Source organism: Phocoena phocoena, chromosome X (genome assembly GCF_963924675.1).
Source record: "Phocoena phocoena chromosome X, mPhoPho1.1, whole genome shotgun sequence".
In the NCBI taxonomy this organism is placed as follows: domain Eukaryota; kingdom Metazoa; phylum Chordata; class Mammalia; order Artiodactyla; family Phocoenidae; genus Phocoena; species Phocoena phocoena.
Window position 1 is genome coordinate 31,412,216 of NC_089240.1, and position 16,568 is coordinate 31,428,783.

Sequence of the window (16,568 nt, forward strand, 5' to 3'; positions counted from 1 at the left end):
GTGAAATTTAATAGCAAACTTAACAGTAATTCATATTTTCTATTGCATTTATTTCTAATTTCCTTCCTTTAAAGAATCTTACCTTACATTTGTGAAAATTATTGTCCCTATAATCTTGTCCATATTTTTTAGGTCTAAACATTATTTCTAGTAAAGGGCTAAATAAATTAAGAAAGCATGTTTCCAGTCAAATATGCTTTAATTTGATTTTTACATCATAATTAAAATTTGTGTTTAAATATTAGCTAGCATAAATTCTTGTGTTTATGAAACTTATCTTGAAGTCAAAAGTCACTGCAATGTAATTACAGCTCTAAGCCTGTTAGCATCCTCAGTCCTTGAATGGCATTGCAGTTAGGGAATTAGTTTAGTAAATACTGCTGAAGAAATTTTCATGTAACCTTTATATCTCTTCTGAGAAAAACAGAAAAACAAAATCAAGTACAAGAGAACACATCTCAATATTTCTTAGCAGAAAATGGGGAGGGAGATGCTTTTCTTTCTCTAATCTGAGCCCTTTACCCTTCGAGACAAGAATTTAGGTTTTTTCCAATTTATAACTGAATCCTTATCAAGCATTACTCAAACCCTCTTGCAGCCTACACAGTTGTTTTTTTTTTTTTTCTCAAGGAGATTACAGTTACAACTTAAAGTTTACCAGAACATACTTCTAAAGACCAGTATGAACAAGTTTTCAACATAAGAATAAAATTATTTTATCCTAATAAAAATGTGAATGAGTACATAGAACAGCCTGAAGAAATTAAGATGAATCAGATTAAAGTGGCAAAATATTTATTATACAAAATAAGATTGTATCATCCCATAATGTGCTGAGAAAAAAAATCTGGTTGAAGATTTTATAAAAACTAGCAGAAGGGATAGTCTTAGATAAATATAAGCAATTTAAAATCATGTGCTAGAAAATATTTCTTAAGTCCTAATATGGAACAAATAATTTGGGAAAAAATGAGTTCAGTGTACCCTGACAAGTTATTTTCCCATCGAAGATGATACTTGGAAGACTTGACATAATTATTTAGAAATGTTATCAGCACACCAGGCTCAGAAATTTCATTTTCACTTTCTTCTGCAAGTTGATAAATATAAAGTTACACTTGTAGTAGTTCCAGCGTATACAAAAACCTTTAGTGGAAATCAGGTGGTCCTGGTCAGGAGAATTATTTTTATTACATCCCTTTTTACATCCTCATTTGAAAAACAAATTCATCTTGAGTGTAAATGTCTAAAGAAAAGCTGAACACTCTCAGATCACTAGATTCCCCTTAGAGTGTCAGTCCTTTCAAACATGAAATAGATCTCACGAAGCCTGGAGGCATTGGACCTTCAAAAGTACTTAACTCTCATTTCCCATGTCACCAAACTCCATTAATTTCATGAATTGAAAAGGACTGTGATTCATTGTTAGTGGTTATTATAATTAAATGTAAATGTTTCTTTTATAAATCCTGCGTCTAGAAGAAGCATATTTGCTAAGTCATTCAATTTTTATAAAACTTATCATATTAATAATTGTTAATTTAGGAATATGAAGGAACAATCTAAAATCCAACTTAAGTGCTTGAGTCACATGTATTTTGGTCCCAAAGGTACCCATGCCTGTCTCATCACAGTGTCATGTAGAGTACAATGAAAGAATGTCACCTTCTTCGGGAGATGTATTAGTAATAATTCACACATGTAGACAGAAAGCATGAGCATTGGGATTGGATTTGGGTCACAAATGTCAGTGACCCACATTCATAAAAGAAAAATATAAATTTAGAGGATATACAGATTAATTTAAATGTATAAAAATGAGTTAAAACATAGTACAGCAATCAGTTTTTTTAAGTTACTAGTAGTCAATAGTGCTGACCTGTAGAAACAGCAAACTGCAAATTGAAGTAAATCAGAAGATACTGCCTTCTGTGTTGAAAGATTAATTAGAATTACTAAGTGATAAATTAGTTGTGTTCTAAGTAGAACACTGACCTCACAGCCTCAAAGACTATATATAATAGCTAGTCAGAGGGCAGAAGAATGCTAGACTTTAGAAACAACTATAAAGTGACTAAGACACTATCCCTATCTTAGAGAATCGTATAGTAGAGTAAAATACAAATGGCAGGTAGACAAACTGTTGTGCAATGAAGAAAGGATGGCAAGAGATTTTCGAGGAAAAGCCCATTAGAGGAGGCTGCATTTGAGATGTGCCTTGAAGAATGGTAGGTTACTGAATAGGTTGTGTTTGGGGCAAGGAAAATTGCGAATTCTAACAGAAAGGAAAAGCTGTGTAGGATAATATATAAAGATGTATAAAACTGCATAAGCTGTATAAAGCACTTTAAGGCAAGGAGATAGGTAAGCACAATGTTTGTTCAGGAAACAAAAGAAAGTAGAACTTGAATCGTGCAAAAGATAAGAGGGGACAAGTAGTGGGTGAAAAAACAAAGGAGTATTAGGGCCTTATTGTGGAGGGCTGGATGTCAGAGTGAGGGACTTGGTATGTGAACAAGGGATAACAACAAGAGTAACAGTTCAGGCAGATCAAACAGAAGTGGTTGGGGAAAGTACTTTTCCCAGGAAAGACACATTGTAACAAGGTAGACATGATAATTATATTAAAAAACAGATAAACTAAAGATGGGGGGACTTCCCTGGTGGTGCAGTGGTTAAGAATCTACCTGCCAATGCAGGGGACGTGGGTTCGAGCCCTGGTCTGGGAAGATCCCACATGCCGTGGAGCTACCAAGCTCGTGCGCCACAACTACTGAGCCTGCGCTCTAGAGCCCACGAGCCACAATTACTGAACCCGCCTGCCACAACTACTGAAGCCCGTGCGCCTAGAGCCTGTGCTCTACAAAAAGAGAAGCCACCGCAATGAGAGGCCCACGCACCACAAGGAAGAGTAACCCCCACTCACCACAACTAGAGAAAGCCCGTGTGCAGCAACAAAGACCCAATGCAGCCAAAAATAAATAAAGATGGAGTATGAATAACTTTGAGATAAAAACCAATATAGAGGAATAACAAACAGCATGGCCAATAAATATAGCCAAATGTAAGTTGGAGCCAAAAATATAATGAGGGTCAGAAAAAGGATGGGTTCTTTCTATCAATTGATGTAGTGTCTAAGATCTAGAAAAGGGTGGAGGTACTGGGGGAGGATTATTCATAGTGAAGAAGTACTGAGGTTGCTGTGAGGTAAGGATTAAGACACACGTGGACACTAAGTGAGCCATCATCTCTGTGCACTTCAATGAAATGAAGATTTGCTGTGACTTAAAAGCATACTTTCAAATTAGCAACTGAAAATGATCTGGGCCTAGCCTGGAAATGCAAATGGTAAAATGTTAGAGGAGACCTAAAGTGCCATGTGGAAGGAATGCACTTGATGATGATGTTTGGTAGCAGTTATTAGAGAATAACACTATTCTCCCTGATAATCCAGTATTTCACACATTCTTATAAACTCCGCTCCTTCTTGTGAAGAAGGAAAGAGTTCTTTCACTTTTTTTTGTCAATAAGCAGTAAGGTTTACCAATAAAAGTGCCTGGGGAAAGGATTGTTAGTAAATAAATAAATAAATAGATAAATAAATAAGGTAGCTGGCCTGCCTCAGCAGAGTAGAAAGCTGCTTGTGATTATGGTTTGAGAAAAACTAAGATATATACCAGGACCCCAAAGTTTCTCATCAGTATTCTGGGATTCCACATTTTTCCAGTAGAGACAATATTAGGCAACAGACATAGGGAAATGATTGCAGAGATGAACAAAATCAAAAGCAAAATAAAAGAATTTGATTCTGAAGTTCACTTTTGTAGCCTAAGCATGTAAATTTCAAAATGAAAAATATGTCCCTGCTTGGCCCAGCCTGATGGACCAGCCTATAGGTTTGATCCTAAGAGGTCTGTTTGGGGTGATGGGAAAAGTGTTTATTGGGGAAATGGGGAGAACCAGTAGCAGAAAACTCTGGGCTCAAGCCTGGGGCTAATAAAATTCTTTTGAAACTTGTCTTAGTATACATGACTTAAAATAGATAACAATATAAAACTTAGTTCAAAAACGAATCTTTGAAAAGATATATATTGTGAGCATGCAGTAATTTGGTAAATGAAAGAAAAGTTTATCTTAAAGGAAAAATATACTTGATAATTAAGACTATACAGTGAATAACCAGATAAAACTCTTTAAATGAAAGAACATTCATAACTTTCCTTATGATACATTTCAATGAAAGAAGCAAAAGAAATTACATTTTTCTCACTTCTACATTTAAAAAATATTAAAATAAACCCAGGTTTCTCCTAAACACAATTCGCTTGTGAATTATCTTTCGAAGCATAAAATTTCCCTATCTCTCTTTATCCAAAAAGAAGTTCTTTATCCAGAAAGAACTAAGTTGTTTAGATCTTTGATTTTTTTCTTCTTGAAGATAGTGTTTTGCTGCTGAACTAGTGAAAGACAGAAAATTAAACCAACAATTGAGGGGGAAAAAATCTTAATAGAAAAGATGCTGGAGTCAAAATCTGGTAAACTTGAAGCAAGTCCTACTACTACACAGTACCATGACCCTGGATTGGGTGGTATTGAATTGGGTTTCCTAGGCCTCGATTTCCTCATCAGTAACTAGAAAAGGAAAGATGGTCATGAGCTTCATGGTGGATTTAATTTGCTATGATTTCATGATATCACCAGCTTTCACACTTTACCTGAATTATAACTACCAGTACCCATTGATATACTGTAATCCTAGAGAGGACTCTGTTGATTGCCTTTTTTTTTTTTTTTTTTGCGGTACGCGGACCTCTCGCTGTTGTGGCCTCTCCCGTTGCGGAGCATAGGCTCCGGACGCGCAGGCTCAGCGGCCATGGCTCACGGGCCCAGCCGCTCCGCAGCATGTGGGATCTTCCCGGACCGGGGCACGAACCGTGTCCCGTGCATCGGCAGGCGGACTCTGAACCACTGTGCCACCAGGGAAGCCCCCTGATTGCCTTTTTTTTTTTTTTTTTTTGCTGTACGCGGGCCTCTCACTGCTGTGGCCTCTCCCGTTGCGGAGCACGGGCTCCATACGAGCAGGCTCAGTGGCCATGGCTCACGGGCCCAGCCGTGCTCCGCGGCATATGGGATCTTCCCGGACCGGGGCACGAACCTGTGTCCCCTGCATCGGCAGGCGGACTCTCAACCACTGCGCCACCAGGGAAGCCCCTGATTGCCTTTTTAACAGCCATTTCTCCTTTCTTCTTCACTAATAACCCCACTTTTTGTAGATGTACCATTTCCTTTGTCAAAGCCTGTTTTTTCCACAGACATGGTACACAATTCTGAACAGTGAGATGCAAGGGGAACTCTGCTGCATGGCTACTGGGAAAGGTTTGCCTCCTGGAAAAATAGAGGCACAAGGAGAGATGCTGTTTGTCTTTCACTAGGAATAGCTGAATGAAGGTGTTATGTAAGAACTTTGGTAGATTTTTTTTTTGATTTATTAGTGTATGTATTTAGAACAAAGCCATCAGGCTGGGAATAGCTGGACAAAAATAAATCCCTTATTTTTATGATAAATTAAATACTCACCTGATTACTTCTACTACCTGATTTAATATTGAATTAAATACAAAATATTGAATTTTCCTTATTTTTAAACCACTTGTAATCATGAGTTCTGCTATTTTGGATGAAAAATCCTAAGTGACAAAAACAAAAATAGACAGATCTTTAAGGGCAAAGTTAGAGTATCTAAGTATCTACCTTTAACAGTACCCAGTGATCAGCATGTACTGTGTACTAAAATCTGTGTAAATGCTTATTTATTTTTATATCTTTCTTCATGCATTTTGTGTATCCATACCTTCTATGGTGAATCAGAATATTTTGATGAATTTTTTTCTCTTAAAGAAAGTATGAATTAGCAATGAATAAGTGGAATTTGAAATTTAAAATTCAGTATCATTTACAGGAGCACCCCCAAAATGAAATACTTAGGTATAAATCTAACAAAATAAGTACAAGATTTGTATGAGGAAAGCTACACCTGTGATGAAAGAAATCAAAGGAGAATTAAATAAGAGGAGAGATAGTCCATGTTCATGGATAGGAAGACTCAATAATGTCATGATTTCAGTTCTTCCCAGCTTGATCTATAGCCTCAGTGCAATCCCGGTAAGAATTCCAGTAAGTTATTTTGCAGATATTGACAAACTGATTCTAAAGTTTATATGGAGAGGCAAAAGATAGCCAGCAAAATATCGAAGGAGAAGAGCAAAGATAGAGGACTGACACTAACTTACTTCGATTACTGTGAAGCTACAATAATCAAGTCAGTGCAATATTGATGAAAGAATAGTCAAATAGATCAAAGGAACAGATTAGAAAGCCCAGAAATAGGCACATGTAATATAGACAGTTGATCTTTAACAAAGAAGCAAAGGCAATACAATGGAGCAGAGATAGTCTTTGCAACAAATGTTTCTGGAAAAACTGGACATGCACCCCCAAAAAAAAAAAATCTAGACGACCTAGGCCTTATACCTGTCACAAAAATTTATTAAAAATGGGTAAATGTAAAACAAAAAGCTGTAAAACTCCTAGATGATAATATAAGAGGAAAGCAAGGTGGTCTTTAGTGTGGTAATAAAATTAAGATACAACAGCAAAGGATTGATACATGAAGGAGATGATAAGCTAGACTTCATTAAACTTAAAAATTTTTGCTCGGGGGCTTCCCTGGTGGCGCAGTGGTTGAGAGTCCGCCTGCTGATGCAGGGGACACGGGTTCATGCCCTGGTCTGGGAAGATCCCACATGCTGCGGAGCAGCTGGGTCCATGAGCCATGGCTGCTGGGCCTGCACGTCCGGAGCCTGTGCTCCGCAATGGGAGAGGCCACACAGTGAGAGGCCTGTGTACCAGGGGAAAAAAAAAAAAATTTTTGCTCGGTAAAAAAAACGTTGTCAAGAGAAGTAGAAGATAAGCCACAGACTGGGAGAAAATATATCCTCAAGACTTATCTGATAAAAGAGTGTTATCCAAAGTATTTAAAGAACTCCTAAAATTCAACAAAATATACTCATATTTTAATTTAAAATGTTGGCTACACAATAAAATAAACATATCTTCAGTCAACATATCTGCAGAATTTTATTAAAAAGCAAAGGAGTACACCATTGTAAAGCAATTATACTCCAATAAAGATGTTTAAAAAAAAATTAAAAATAAAAGAATCAAAAAACTGGTAAGACACAGGTTGCAAACTGACACCTATAGGTGAAAAAAAAAAAGCAAAGGAATGAAACACAATGCAGGATATTTGCAATGAGTGTTCTCTTCCTCAAGGGAACAGCTTGTTGTATATCATTGCATTAAGGGAAAGTAAAAAAGTAGATGGTTCAATATACAGTAAGTATACAAAATATTTTAGGTCATTGCAATTGTGTACTGGATGTGAAAGCGCAAACAGAATTATAACTCAGAGGCCCAAATAAAATGAAACATACTATTACTGTAGAGATCTCCACACATGTTAACTTAAAAATATAAATGAGAAAACTGATATTTTAATTTTTTTCTACTGAATTAGGAAATAATTTTAAAATCTATATGTGTACAGCTCTGCTCTGTAAATTCATTCATAGAGTTGTGTTAATGTTAATAAAACACTCACACTTCATTTATATGTTATATGATACCTGGACCTTTCAACAGAATGGCTTCCTTATTATTTACAGTTGAGTAAATACACACACATACATACACACACATTTTTTGTAATGCAATCAATTTCTATGGAATCATTTTTCAGTATCTATACTATAGTGATATCCTATTGAAACCAATAGGTGTGGTCTTGGGGTCTCCAAGGAGCCTGGTCCTTTATGTCTCATGGCAGAAAGAATTCAGTGAGAGGCAAAGTGATAGATAAGAAGTGGTTTATTACAATAGGATGCTTGTGAGGCTTACAAACGGGCAGGCAAGCATTGCACTGCCCCGAGTACTTAGTGGGTCACATTTTCATAATCAAAGGAAGAGAAGGGAGGGGAAGAAGACCTTCTTTGTCTTTCTTGAGTAGACGTCACATTTCCATCATCAGCTCCTTCTCCAGGGTGGACAGGGGAGTTTTCTTGTCCCTACATGGTCAGGCCAGGACTGTCATGGCACTTTGGAAAAATTATTTCAGGTCTCAGTACAATCAGGGTCTTTCACTTTGAAATCACCTTTCCATAAATGACTGTTTTTTGGCGTGTGTACACAGAGCATATCCTGGGGGGTCATTAACTTGATGACACCACCGGCAGGTTGTAGGCCTTATTCTCCACTATTGTTTTATTGTTTTGGGGGCATTGTGCAAAGAGCATGTTCTAGGGGTCAAAGAGCATGTTTTGGGGGTCATTAACTTACTGAGCTCACTGGGCAGGGTATAGGTCTCATGCCAGCATTGTTTTATTGCTTGGGGGCATGTCTCGTGCTTCTGTTAACATGGTTTTGTTGCTAATCAAGTTGGCTTGATTTTGTTGTTAAGCAAGCCAATCTGGCTTTGATGCTAACCAACTTGTTCTGCTTTATGAGTCAAGCAAGCCCACATTGTTTCAGGATTTTCCCATTACTTTCTTGAGTGATCATTAATCTTATTGTGGTCTCCTAAAGTTCCCTCTCTATCTCCAATCCCCTAATGGGGTTTCTAAGCTAACTATTTGATTATGAAATATGTTTCAATTCAGACTTTTACAGTTTATGAGCAAAGTAATATTGTAAAGAAATAAAGTAACAAGATACTCATAAAATGTTTATAGATTGCATGATATAAAGAATACACCTGTATGTCTGTGTCAAAGTAAATTTCACATAGAGTGTTCACACTGTGGGGGAAGAAAAATAATTTTCCCTTCTAGGGTTCTTGGACGAGACACCCCAGTAATAAAAAGACAGATTAAATGAAGAAAAACAGAAGTTTAATAATATGTATACCTGCAGTGTACATGGGAGATACACAGGAAAATTGAGTAACTCTCTGAAATGGCCGAAGCCACCACCTTAAATATTACCTCCAGCTTAAAACAAAAGATGTTGGGGGTTGGGCAGAAGGTCAGTTATAAAAGGTTACCAGGAAAACACAGTAAACAAGGGTAAGGTTGTTATGCAGATTTAGGCCCACACCTCCTGCATAGGTAAATAGGTTTGTAAAGATTGAGTCATCTCCCTCTTCCTGTACAGCAAGGGCAATACCCTTACAAATGGAGATTTCCCTTATAAGTATCTCTTACTAAAGGGTAACTTCTGCGTGGTTATCAGAGCCTCTCTCATGTCTGCTTTTTAAAAAAATGATCAAAAAAAAAAATCAGCTTAAAATCATCCTCACGTCAGAGAGGCGTATTTTGGGATAAATTCTGCTCTCTGTACAGTGATCAGGCAATTGTGCAGATACTGTTTAGGACAGTTCAGCCTTTTGCATATATCTACCAAATGAGCGTCTGGGAAATACAATATTCAATCATTTAGTAATAGAAGCAAATTGCTACTTCATTAGCTTTCTTTGTAGTTCATTGAAAAGGTATTTGAAGGTTAACACTCAGGCCATTTATTGATACATTAAATGCAAAATGCAAGAATAAATTAAAAAGCATTGATAGCATAGTTTGAGAAGAACTGTGTGTTTGGTAGAATTCACCTGTGAAGCCATCTAGTCCTGGACTTTTGTTTGTCGGGTTTTTTAAATTACTGATTCAATTTCATTACTGATAATTGGTCTGTTCATATTTTCCATTTCTTTTTGGTTCAGTCTTAGGAAACTTGCATTTCTAGGAACTGGTCCCTTTCTTCTAGGTTGTCTGTTTCATTGGCATATCATTGTTCATAGTAATCTCTTACGATCTTTCATATTTTTGTGGTGTTGGTTGTAACTTCTCCTTTTACATTTCTGATTTTATTGATTTAGACCTGATCTCAATTTTTTTAATCTTTTCAAAGAATCAGCTCTTAGTTTCATTAATCTTCCTTTGTTGCAAGTTTTTTTTATTTTTTAAATTTATTCAAGTATAGTTGATTTACAATGTTGTGTTAATTTACACTGTATGGCAAAGTGATTCAGTTATACATATATATACATTACTGTTCATTTTCTTTTCCATTATGGTTTATCACAGGATATTGAATATAGTTCCCTGTGCTATACAGTAGGACTTTGTTGTTTATCCATTGTATATATAATAGTTTGCCTCTGCTAATCCCAAACTCCCAATCCTTCCCTCCTCTACCCCCGTTACCCTTGGCAACCACAAGTCTGTTCTGTATGTCTGTGAGTCTCTTTCTGTTTCATAGGTAAGTTAATTTGCGTCTTATTTTAGGTTCCATATATAAGTGATATCATATGGTATTTGTCTTTCTCTTTCTGACTTACTTCACTTAGTATGATAATCTCCAGGTCCATCCATGTTGCTGCAAATGGCATTTCATATATTTTTTTATGGCTGAGTACTATTCCATTGTATATATGTACCAAATCTTTTTTATCCATTCATCTGTTGATGGACATTTAGGTTGTTTTCATGTCTTGGCTATTGTGAATAGTGCTGCTATTTTTTTGATGTGATTTTAAAAGGGATTTTTTTTTACATTTCCTTTCTGATATTTCATTGTTAGTGTAAAGAAATGCAACCAATTTCTGTATGTTAATCTTGTATCCTGCTACCTTCCTGAATTCTTTTATCAGTTATAATAGTTTTTGTGTGGAGTCTTTAGGGTTTTCATATATAATATTCTGTTATTTGCATATAATTGCAATTTTACCTCTTCCCTTCCAATTTAGATACCTTTTATTGCTTTTTCTTGTCTGATTACTGTGGCTAAGACTTCCAATACTATGTTGAAGAGAAGTGGTGAGAGTGGGCATCCTTGTCTTGTTCCAGATCTTAGCAGGAAGGCTTTTATTTTATTTTATTTTATTTTAAACATCTTTATTGGGGTATAATTGCTTTACAATGGTGTGATAGTTTCTGCTTTAAAACAAAGTGAATCAGTTATACATATACATATGTTCCCATATGTCTTCCCTCTTGCGTCTCCCTCCCTCCCACTCTCCCTATCCCACCCCTCCAGGCTGTCACAAAGCACCGAGCTAATATCCTGTGCCTTGCGGCTGCTTCCCCCTAGCTATCTATCTTACTACGTTTGTTAGTGTGTATATGTCCATGACTCTCTCTCACCCTGTCAAAGCTCACCCTTCTCCCTCCCCATATCCTCAAGTCCATTCTCCAGTAGGTCTGCGTCTTTATTCCTGTCTTACCCCTAGGTTCTTCATGACATTTTTTTCCCCTTAAATTCCATATATATGTGTTAGCATACGGTATTTGTCTTTTTCTTTCTGACTTACTTCACTCTGAATGACAGACTCTAGGTCTATCCATCTCATTACAAATAGCTCAATTTCATTTCTTTTTAAGGCTGAGTAATATTCCATTGTATATGTGTGCCACATCTTCTTTATCCATTCATCCGATGATGGGCGCTTAGGTTGTTTCCATCTCTGGGCTATTGTAAATAGAGCTGCAATGAACATTTTGGTACATGACCCTTTTTGAATTTTGGTTTTCTCAGAGTATATGCCCAGTAGTGGGATTGCTGGGTCATATAGTAATTCTATTTATAGTCTTTTAAGGAACCTCCATACTGTTCTCCATAGTGGCTGAACCAATTCACATTCCCACCAGCAGTGCAAGAGTGTTCCCTTTTCTCCACACCCTCTCCAGCATTTATTGTTTCTAGATTTTTTGATGATGGCCATTCTGACTGGTGTGAGATGATATCTCATTGTAGTTTTTTTTTTTTTTTTTTTTTTTTTTGCGGTACGCGGGCCTCTCACCGATGCGGCCTCTCCCATTGCAGAGCACAGGCTCCGGACGCACAGGCTCAGCGGCCGTGGCTCACGGGCCCAGCCGCTCCGCGGCACGTGGGATCCTCCCGGACCGGGGCATGAACCCGTGTCCCCTGCATCGGCAGGCAGACTCTGAACCACTGCGCCACCAGGGAAGCCCTCATTGTAGTTTTGATTTGCATTTCTCTAATGATTAATGATGTTGAGCATTCTTTCATGTGTTTGTTGGCATTCTGTATATCTTCTTTGGAGAAATGTCTATTTAGGTCTTCTGCCCATTTTTGGATTGGGTTGTTTGTTTTTTTGTTATTGAGCTGCATGAGCTGCTTGTAAATTTTGGAGATTAATCCTTTGTCAGTTGCTTCATCTGCAAATATTTTCTCCCATTCTGAGGGTTGTCTTTTGGTCTTGATTATGGTTTCCTTTGCTGTGCAAAAGCTTTGAAGTTTCATTAGGTCCCATTTGTTTATTTTTGTTTTTATTTCTGTTATTCTAGGAGGTGGGTCAGAAAGGATCTTGCTGTGATTTATGTCATAGAGTGTTCTGCCTATGTTTTCCTCTAAGAGTTTGATAGTTTCTGGCCTTACATTTAGGTCTTTAATCATTTTGAGCTTATTTTTGTGTGTGGTGTTAGGGAGTGATCTAATCTCATACTTTTACATGTACCTGTCCAGTTTTCCCAGCACCATTTATTGAAGAGGCTGTCCTTTCTCCACTGTACATTCCTGCCACCTTTATCAAAGATAAGGTGTCCGTATGTGCGTGGGTTTATCTCTGGGCTTTCTATCCTGTTCCATTGATCTACCTTTCTGTTTTTGTGCCAGTACCATACTGTCTTGATTACTGTAGCTTTGTAGTATAGTCTGAAGTCAGGGAGCCTGATTCCTCCAGCTCCTTTTTTCTTTCTCAAGATTGCTTTGGCTATTCGGGCTCTTTTGTGTTTCCATACAAATTGCGAAATTTTTTGTTCTAGTTCTGTGAAAAATGCCAGTGGTAGTTTGATAGGGATTGCATTGAATCTGTAGATTGCTTTGGTTAGTAGAGTCATTTTCACAATGTTGATTCTTCCCATCCAAGAACATGGTATATCTCTCCATCTATTTGTATCATCTTTAATTTCTTTCATCAGTGTCTTATAATTTTTTGCATACAGGTCTTTCGTCTCCTTTGGTAGGTTTATTCCTAGATATTTTATTCTTTTTGTTGCAATGGTAAATGGGAGTGTTTTCTTGATTTCACTTTCAGATTTTTTATCATTAGTATATAGGAATGCCAGAGATTTCTGTGCATTAATTTTGTATCCTGCTACTTTACCAAATTCATTGATTAGCTCTAGTAGTTTTCTGGTAGCATCTTCCAGATTTTAGCAGGAAGGCTTTTAGCTTTTCACCATTGAGTATTATACTGGCTGTGAGTTTGTCATAAATAACTTTTATTATGTTGAGTCATTGATCTTTTCTCTTTTTTTTAGTCTCTATTTCATTTATTTCTGTTCTGATCTTTATTATTTCTCTCATTCTACTAACTTTGGGTTTTGTTTGTTCTTTTTCTGATTCTTTTAAGTGTAAGTTTAGGTTGTTTATCTGAAATTTTTCTTGTTTCCTGAGGTAGACTTGTATTGCTGTAAACTACCCTTTTAGAACTGCTTTTGTTGCATACCGTAGATTTTGGATCATTGTGTTTTCATTTTCATTTGTCTCCAGATATGTTTTGATTTATTTGATTTTTTCGGTGATTCATTGCTTCTTTAGTCATGTACTGTTTACCCTCCAAATTTCCAGTTATAAATAAGTACTTTGGATATAATGTACAACATGATAAATATCATTAACACAGCTCTATGTTATATATGAAAGTTAAGAATAAATCCTAAGAGTTTTCATGACAAGGAAAAATATTTTTTTCTGTTTCTTTAATTTTGTATCTATATGAGATGATGAATGTTCACTAAGCTTATTGTGATAATCATTTCATGGTGTATGTAAGTCAAATCATTTTGCTGCATACCTTAAACTTATACAGTGCTGTATGTCAATCGTAACTCAATAAAACTGGAAGAAAAAGTGTGTGTGGAGTCTCAGAAAGGATGAGTTACTTGTTAACTCTAAAGTTTCATTGTCGATTTCCGTCTTTGTTGAGCAAATTTTCATATATGTAGAGTAAGTATATGGAAGGCTTGGCATAAATAAGAGAAATTTTATGGCTTAAGGAAGGCAGAATTATTTGACTTACAAAAGACAAGGCAAAATTAAGGAAAATAAAAGGAATTCTCAATTACAGAAAGTATCACTACATAGAGATCGGAACAAAAAATGAAACCTTCTGAATATTAAATAAACATCTGAGTGGAGGGAGGGTAACTTAAATAGTGGAAATTACTGCCGAGTTGAGTGGGGGCATCTCAGTAGTTAAAGAGTTTCCAAATTAGCCTAGTTTCTCAATGGGATGAGATGATTTCTTATATGAATGTGAAGGAGACAAGTGGGTGATCTTCATATAGCCACACAAATCCCATGAACCCTACTTGCTGTGAGGGAAAAACGATAGAATATACTCATTCCATGTTGTGATATTGTGATTTATAAGAAATACATATTTGGTCTTCATTGGAGTTCCAGGCTCACAGCTCCTAAAACCCTTGGAATTTCCTGAAGGATAAGAGGAATGGGAACATCTTTTGTTAAAATATTTGGTCTCTTGTCCTCAGTTCCTGAAAATGCTTCAGAGCCATGAAGGTGAAACGGGTATCCTGTTGTTCATAACAAGCCTCTTTCCACCAAAACTGGTTTATGTCAATGAGATGACTTTCAGAAAGCACCCAAGGAAGGGGCGGGGGGGGGGGGAGGGGGGGAGGGCTTGTTGCCAGGGGAATCAACCATGTGATTAGAAGGTTGGAACTTTCAGTCCTATTCCGTGAGGGGAGAAGGGTTGAAGGCTGAATCCATCATCAATGGCCGGTAATTTAATCATTCATGCCCATGTAATGAAGCTCCACAAAAACCCAAAGGGAGGGAGTTCAGAGAGCTTCTGCATTGGGGAACCAGAATGCCTCCATGTGCCACCATGCCAGGTCTCACACTCCATGAGGACTGAAGCTCCTTTGTTCAGGACTTTGCCCTATGTATCTCTTCGTCTGGCTGTTGATTCCTATCCTTTAATATCCTTTGTACTAAATCAGTAATCCAGTGAGTAAACAGGTTTCCTGAGTTCTGTGAGCTGCTCTAGCAAATTAATCAAACTCGAGGAGGTCATGGGAACCTCCAGTCCGTAGCTGGTGGGTCAGAAGCACAGTTAACAACTTGGCTTTGCAATTGGCATCTGAGGTAGAGGGCAGTCTTGTGGGACTGAGCCCTTAACCTGTGGAATCTAATGCTGTCTCTGGGTAGATAGTGTCAGACATTAGTTAAATTCTAAGATACCCAGCTACTATCAGAGAACTGTTGGTATTTCCCCACACATTGGAAACTGGGTGACCAGAACCCTTACATGTGTATTAACTTCACAAACGAGGATTGCTTTACCCCTGAAATTTGAAGATTTAGTTTTCTCTAGAACCCCAAATGTCTTGGATGCTTCCAAAAGCAGTACTGGTTACTTTTTCATCTGAGGTGCCACACCCTTGAGAATTTTTATAACATATCATTTCAAAATCAGTCTACTCAAATAAAAGTTAAAATAGATAACCAACAAGACCTACGCAATAGGGAACTCTGCTCAATATTCTGTAATAACCTAAATGGGAAAAGAATTTGAAAAAGAATAGATACATGTATATGTATAACTGAATCACTTTGCTGTACACCTGAAACTAACACAACATTGGTAATCAGCTATACCCCAATATAAAGTAAAAATAAAATAAAAAATCACTAGAAGTCTTCAGCTAATATACAAAATTAGTTGAAATTCTATACTTTGTGTTTATAATTTTTTCCTACTAGAAACCTATTAATATTTTTATGTCTAAGATATAATGCATCTCAAAGGAAATGATTTTAACATTCTTATTTCTATTTGGCCTAATATCTATGAACTACATGTTTCTTTTAATGTGTAATCAATATCCATGGCTTTCAATAACAATTGAGAGTTTCACTGTGTAGCCAACATTCATTTTCTGTATAGTGAAAACAAAAATGCCTTTTGATTTGAAAAGAGCAATTTACTAGCTTTTTAAGGCCTTTACATATGACAGGAAGGTGATAGTGAATGTTAGCAGTAGGTATAGACTGTGTCCTCAAAATATACCATCCCTGCTTACTGTCATCATTGTGTGAACCTAAATAATATTGAACCCAGTTCTGTTAAGATGAAATGCAGGTTTGTAGGTATTAAGCAATTTATCCTCTCTCTTCTTCTCACTCTCTCTGTTACCTGTATCTTTCAGTCACTTTTGAAAAAGTATTTTATAGTCCCATGTATTTGTACATACCTCAGAGTTTATTGGTATATATATATGTGTGTGTGTGTGTAAATGTATGTGTGTATGTATGTGTGTGTATGTGTGTATGTATATATGTGTGTGTATATATATGTGTGTGTGAATGTATATATATATTTGCCTCCATTATTCTCATCGCAGAGGAATATTGGAAACTTTATTATAAATCAATGAAGCTAATTTTCAGTTGTGGTTATATGATTCTTATTGTTTTGAAGTCACATATAGTATATTAATGATTTTTTTCTCAGCCTGAGGAGCTCA